The following is a 7,682-nucleotide window of genomic DNA, read 5'->3' as shown; positions in this document are numbered from 1 at the left end:
ACTTATTTTTGCTGTTGTAAAGTGCATGACATGGCTGTAAGTCACTTCTACTCACTTCAGAGTAGTTCAGAAGAACAGCTAATTTTAAGAGAATCTCTAATGGGGGAATCATAATTAATAATCTCTCAACGAAAATCAAGCACATTTCTGTGTTAGATGTTCCTGGGCAAGGAAGCAAGATCTCTCTTTTCAACATTGTTCTGAAAGAAAGAGAGTTTACTTAGATTCTCCATGTAAATGATATGTAGCAAATAGAGTCAAAATGTACAGAGGCATCTTCCAAAGCCTTTACTTTCTGGTTTTATGCAGCAGCTTCAGCAAGACAGGGGATGGGAGATAAAAGAACTAAGTCAGAACTGTGCCAGTTCAGCCCACGCAGAAAAGCTTCTTAACCCATTCAGATGAGTGTTATAAGACATGTTGGAGAGAACAGGCTTTGAAAAGTTGGGCCTTCTTGCTGATTCTAGCAATCCATTTACATTCAATAAACGTGGGGAAACTAAATTTTGGTACTGCTAGTCCTCCAGTTCAAACACATTTATTACCAGGCTTGTAATTATTTGTTGAATTTCTTCTATGCTATGGATTTTTCATGTACTTCTGTTCCATCTCTGTGACTCCCACAGAAAACACATTTCCAGGAGCTGACATCAATCTTCTGGTAAGCTGTGGTATGGTACCAGTAAAGCATATCAAGAGGGCAAATATACTTACAATGACATTTTTATGTTTAACAGCCAAAAAAGAGGCAGGGAAATCAGCTCACTGTACTACAAAGCACTTGCTGGTTGGCAGACTCTGTTCCTTAATGGCATCCTTACTGCGTTCTTGCTGCCAAATATTGTTTGCTTTTGCTGTCAGAACTGTCTGCATTAATAATGATAAACTGTGTGGAAGCTACTAACATCAAGCATTGTTTTCTCATCACTGCCATAGACAGCATCCCTGGGCAGATGAGAGAGCACCTTGTGAATGTGTTCATTGAACAATCTTTCTTAAAACACTTAGGCTGGGACAACATTTCTATGGGCACAATCCCATCGGGCTGACCTGCAGCATCTCTAGGCCTAATGCACTCTTTATCTGAATTGTCTGATATCATAATTTCATCCTGTCTGCAATTGAGTTAGCTGTGAATACAGGCTATTAGCAGTAGTTATGAGAGCAGTGAGCTGAGATAGTCAGGGGAGAACCCTCCAGGCAAATGTGGGCACAACTCACTGAGCCAGCCAATACCCTCATGTGATATGGTCCCAGAGGTAGAAGCCTCTTGGAAGACAGGGAAGGCTTGCAACACATAGATGAGGTTTCTGGGTAGCCCTGTAAAATCTTCCAAAAATTACAGTTACCAGAACAAATAAAACAAAGGAAAATGACTCTTTTTTTTTTTTTTTTTTTTTTTTTTTCCACTCACTGCAGTTTCTTTCTGCTTTTGTCTCAAATGTATTGCTGCTTTTATTTCTTCCTGCTCCATATCAGCTCTGTACGTAGAACATATAAAGAATACATAATTCAGAGAGAGTGTGAGACAGGGAAATTTCTGCCATGGTACTGATTTTCTTGCAGTTTGTTACTGTGATGATTTGGTCTGTGTGAGTTCTGGCTATTGCTGGAAAGCTGCTATCATCAAAACTCTCTCTATGTGAATGATCTTCTGTGGAAGCATAATCCAGTAACTGTTGACGGATCACTAATGTGCCTTTTCCAGATAAGGTCAGAAACATATTTAGCCCTAGGCAGCTAAATTGGTTTTGAAAATGGCAATCTTGTCCTTTAAGCGTGAACACTGCACAGGAGATATTAAAGTCCTTCTCAGCTGTAACAAGGTATTACCGAGATACAAGTTTTAAAAAAGTGGAAGAACCATGTAGTGGTAATGAGAATTTAAAAGGGAGAAAAGCTCCGTGAGAAACCTACAAATCTCTAAAAGGAGAAAATGTCAGTCCCAACAGGCTGGTCAAGGTCATACAGAATTGTGCAAAAGGGTAGAAAAGAGCCATGCTGGCTGCAGTAAAACCACTAGTCCTGAATTATCCCCATCTGTGTAACCTACTTTTGGGCCCCTCCAGCACATTGTCTTCAGTGTCATTGTACCACCTGCATGTCACGTATTCCTGCAGCATAAAGACAGGCATGGCTGAAAACTGCTTAGAGAAAGACACAGACAAAAAGAGAGATCCTGCATATACCTGCAAACATCTTTATATACTTTATTGGCAAGCTTTCACACTTCTCAGGATATGAATAATACAATAATATAGTTCTGGTAACTAAAATTGCAGCAAAACTACATCAAAATTACAAATTGGAGCCTAGAAAAATATTTTTTTTCAATTTTAATCATGGTGGTTGGATGACTTTTTATTTATTTATTTATTTATTTATTTATTTATTTATTGCTATGTTAGTTATAGGTGCCACACATTTCATACAGCCCAGAACACATCCAGAACACAGCTTTTCAAAATAAGCCCAAGAGTACGCATCAGCAGGGAAGATAATAATTACAAGAATATTAGTTGTCAGGTATATAGTGTGACTGTACCTCACCCCACAAGATGACCCTATTCACCTCTTTTCTTTCTTCAAGCTTTTCAAGCAATTCAACTGCTTTTCTTTCTTCAAGCAGTCATTGCACAGTGCAATACCAAGGCTACTACTAATGAATCTCCCTGTCAGGGAGAAGCAATGTCCAGCTGATCCATAAGGAAAAGGCAGTGGGGAGCCAAGCATAATGAAACAGTTGGCAGATACAGGACAGCAAGGACTGAGTTCCACAGTAACTGAGTGAGGCAACAAGAGGAAGTCCAGTGATGGCATCAGCTTAGGCTGAGAGTCCATATAACCACATAAGGCCATAGAGATAAAGCAGGACTGGGACCAAACCTTGGAGTCAAGCCAATGATTCATGATCAAGGTTTGGGTCAGCAGTGCCCATGGCCAGGGATGGGCAAAACTGCAAGGTAGCTTGAGGGTGAGACAAAGGCAAGAGCCTCAGATTAAAAGTAGCTCTGAATAGAAGCAGTAAGAACCTCTAGCCAAGGCATCTTCCATCTCTTTCCTCAGAAGAGTTCTGCTCAGTGAGCCCACCTTGAATGCTCTTGGCCCTAAGCCCAGACCAGCAAAATCCTTGCAGGAGAGGGGGGATTCACTGACACACTCTGGACTTCCAACATCAGCATTCAACATGGATTCTCCTTCTAAAGGCTGACGAACTCTTAGAAGAAATGAGAATAGAGCTGTACTTACAAGTGGAATCACACCTCTTCAGGAAGGCTGTAATGTACTTTAAGAGCAATGTTGAATGTTGATTCTGGGTGTTTCCTTTGCTCTATAATAAAAAAAAAGCTCTAAGGAGTCTTGTAAACCACACAGGATATTCCATCTAAAAAAAAAAAAAACAAAAAAAAAAACAGGAAAACAAACTGCCATACGGTTGTCTTTAAAAGCGGATAGAGATCGTTACTGTTTAGTTGATACCCATCCTATTTATCAGCGGCAGATGGAAACAATATTCATTCACACTATCTAAAACAGACAAGTCTCTATTTTTGGTGTTGAAACCAAACTGATCCCTTGTCAATTAAAAACTTTGGATTGGGATGTGATGTATAGTTAGCTAGCTAGCTAGCTTTACTTTCTAGAAATGGAGAATAAAAGTTAAACCACCAAATTAATTCATATACAAAATTAGTGAAAGACCAAAATAATAGCCTTGTTATGAAGTTCATTATAAAATCTCCATGAACGTATAAATTAGTCATTCCGCCTGACTTACAGACGCCACCTTTGGTATTTCAGTCTTGAAACACTAATTTTGCTAGCCATTGTGCAACCACTTCAACCTGCAACACTAGGGTACTTTAGGTTGCCCCATTGTTTTCTTCTTTTTCGTGAAACAAGGGTGAAGATAGTTTTGATCTAGTCGTATAACAATAATTGGTGCTAGAGAAGGAAGGCACAGGTAGAAGTAAGGATGTCCAGGAAAGAACCAATTCCTCTGGGAACCTGATAGGTATTTTGAGCTAGAGCTGATAACAGACTTAATCACTTAAAAGCTGAACCCTAGAGAGTCTAACACTTAGATGTCTGACCCTAGCGTTGAACCTACAGTCTTCTTGAAGGCACTACTGTGCCTTCAGTTCTTTATATAATATATGAGATAATCAGCTTACTCTGAGTAAAATCCATTCATACAGTAAACTATAATTTGTCTTCTGTGGTCTTAGAATCGGGTAAGTCATTTTCCCACTATATTCAGGACTTTCTAGAGGTGCCCCTATACCACACTTATTTGATGTAATGCTGTAAAGTGGATGAAGATTCCACTCACATTTTTCAATTTACTAGATTCCAATCAATGCTGCAACACAAATGGTTATAGCTGAAGTTGTGCCACAAAATATAAAACAGTCTCAAGACTTGCTTAGATATGAATTGCAGCTATAGCTGTTAGCAAATGGGATACAACTAGCATTCAGAAACTCCATTTTTCAGTAGAAAGTACAGGGGACTAGGAGTTTCTGGAACTAGTGTTTGGGTTTTCTAATGTGTATTTTAAACAACAGGAAGAAGTCTGAACGGAAGTGGTGCAGTTTCCCTCAGGACAGCCAGAAAAGACTCTTCTTCAACATCCATGGACCCTTTGGTCTTAACGTCCAATCCAGAGTAGAGTTTGGGACCTACACCAGCTCATCTGATCATTAAAGATGTGGTTTAAAGCTGCCTTTTTAACAATCACTCTTAGTGGGTGGATCTTTTGCAATTTACTTTCCACTTTTTCCCTGCTTTTAACTTGTACCTCAAGGAATTCACTTCATTTCTTGTATGAGGCTCTTCACTAACTTGGCACTCATCCATACTCATAAAAGGAGTGTTTTGTATGTGCAGATCCCATTAAATTCACAGGGAGTAGCAAGACTGTTAAGAAGTGTATTCTGGAGGAGGGGAAACATTAAATATTGATGTGTCTGACTGAATAGCAGCCCCTTAGCTACTGTCTTCCCTCTCCCTGAGTTACCCTGCTCTTGCAAGATTGGAGGGAGACGGTACTATCATAAATAAAAAATGATTTCTGTATCCAGAGCAGGCAGTGAATAAGCAGATTATAAATAGACCTTTCCTAATTCTATCACATTGAAATAGAATTATATAAACTATATGATCCCTTCTGCTGATGGAAGAGTTTTTAAATAACATTTCTCCCACTTTTACTTGGAAAACTGAATGGCCAGAAGATAATTACCCTATTTCCATCTCTAAGTTATTACAAGAGGAGGCTCAGCTATTGCAATCTAGTATAGATCAACACCTCATCAAGCTCAAGAGGCAATTAAACTACTGAAGTCTAAAAACTCAGGCAAGAACATTTTTTCAGTGACTTGCATTAATTGTTCTGAAGGTTTTACTCACTTTCTTGAAATTGTCTGATCTGTACACTGGGAAGATCTTTCATGTAGTGGTAATGGGAGCACCATACACATTAAAAGGATGAAAAAAATTCCCTAACTGCCTCTCTTCTAGTGAATGATTTCAAATAATATACCTGAGACAGTTCAAGGCAAAGTGTTTCAATGGCCAAATCAAAGATCAGAGCTGTAGATTGAGTATTTGCTCTGGCTTTGCTGGAGGGATGCATAAATTCTGCTCTGGTTGCTTCACTATATTCAGGGCTCTACCTTTCCATGCTGTCTAGGGTTATAAAAAGGAAAGGTGTTTGAGGAAGAAAGCATCTGTGCCTTTGGGGGAAAAGTAACTCTTGAAAAACTGAAGAATAAAGTAAAAGCCGATAAAAAATAAAAATCATCTCAAGCAGAAGCAACGCTCACAGACAGGCTCAGTGCTGCCAGTAGAAATTTGCAGACAAAGCTATTGAAAACACAAGTTGGACAGTATAATGGGTTTTTACACCAAGCACAGCCCCTAGCACCCTCTACCTCTCCGCTCTGCCTTCTTTTTTTCCTATTTAACTAATGAATATCCATGGCCTTGTGAGCTTTCAAGCCAAGTGGAGAAATAGATGGGAAAGAAGCACTTATAAGAGCAATGAGCCATTTCACATAGGTGTGCAGAAAGCCTGACCAGACCCCCAGCTCTAGCCAGACATTGCATCCACGTCCCTGTTGCATGTAAGCCTGTAAATGCCAGCTGAAAGGTCATGCATGTTTTTACAGCTCCTTCCTCAGGGTGTTCTCATCATACCCCCACACAGTCTGGAACATTCTGGGCTACAATGCCTATGCTACAAACCCAAACCATATCCCACACCTTTCCAGCACCCTCCTGCCCTCATTTGTGTGCACATGTCAGCTCCTCATCTTGCTTTTACTTAAAGAGCCCTGCTTTTCTCCCCATATTTGCCCAAAACCTTAACCTAGCTATATGTGGGAAAGAAGAAAATTTCTCTCAGGTGCAAACACAAATCCCTGGACTATTTGCATTCCCTGCTGTTTGACTATGGCATCCCCAGGACTTGCATTTAGCAACCCTGAGCTGGAGATGTGAGTGCTTGAACCCCTTACCAGTCATCAAGACTGTCAGGGAGATGTACTAATGGCTAGTAAAAGCTGGGAAATACAAAGATTTTTGAGTTGTTGTATTAGTTATTGCACTCTATCAATGATTTTATGTGTGGTCTGAGACCAAAACAGTGAGAACGGTCAGTAATTTGGTATTAGGGAGTCCTTCAGCTGCCAGTGAAGGACAACAGTCCCATAGATAGCATCTTACCTAATTGCAGGATGCAAGATAGACTGCAACTACTGTTAAAAAAGAGAGATTTCTTTGTCCCTGGTAGTAAACTGTAATTACTTCCCAAAGTGCATGACCATGTTGAAGGGCATCATTTAAAAGTCCTTAATAGCTAGGTTTTTAATATGTTTTTTGTTCAGCCGTAGTTATTTCCATTCAGAGACCACAAAGATTTCCATGGCCCATAACTGTACAAGTACAGCCTTTATTGAAGCTAGATGAATGTGAAGGGTGCCACCTGTAAGAGTATTACAAGTTTTAGAGTCACACAGGATTAATTTTGATGCTATGAACACTAAGTCTACTTGGCTCTAAAGATTGAAATAAATAATACAGGCAGTCAGGAATTTCTTGATGGAATCTCTGTAGAACAACACCCTAATATTTAATCTCTCTACAGAGCTTGCTGATATCGCCTTTCAGTTTGGTCATTTTCTTTAAAAATATATATATATAAAATGGGAAACTATGTATTTCAATTGCATTTTCTTTTGAAATGTCCAATGACATGTGACAAAACCACACAGAAGACAAAGAATGGCCTGACAGATGGAGTATAAAACAGGTTTTACTTGTACTTGCTCTCCAGTTGGCTGGATTTAGCGAATGAAGGCTTCATGACATGCATGAGTAATTTGAGCCTACAGCCAAGTTCATTTTGGGTGAGAGTGGGTGGGCCTAGCCAGTGTACACTACCAGAGTGCCATTTGTGTGGATGACACCCTTCCTTCCTTCTCTCCTCATACAAACAACCTCTTCCTTTTGTAAATGCCATGGAGTACCGGGTGTTGGGATAAAAAGGGTTCAGAACTGTACTGTAGATCTATTGCCTGGCATTGTCCTCAATCGTTTGGGGAGAAACATAGATAGTTCAAGATATTTGGATAGATAGATTCTTAATTTCAAGAGTGCTTTCTTTTCCCTTTCCCTTC

Source organism: Anas platyrhynchos, chromosome 1, assembly GCF_047663525.1.
Source record: "Anas platyrhynchos isolate ZD024472 breed Pekin duck chromosome 1, IASCAAS_PekinDuck_T2T, whole genome shotgun sequence".
Lineage (NCBI taxonomy): Eukaryota > Metazoa > Chordata > Aves > Anseriformes > Anatidae > Anas > Anas platyrhynchos.
The sequence above is the reverse complement of the archived record's forward strand: the minus strand, read 5'-3'. Positions refer to the sequence as shown.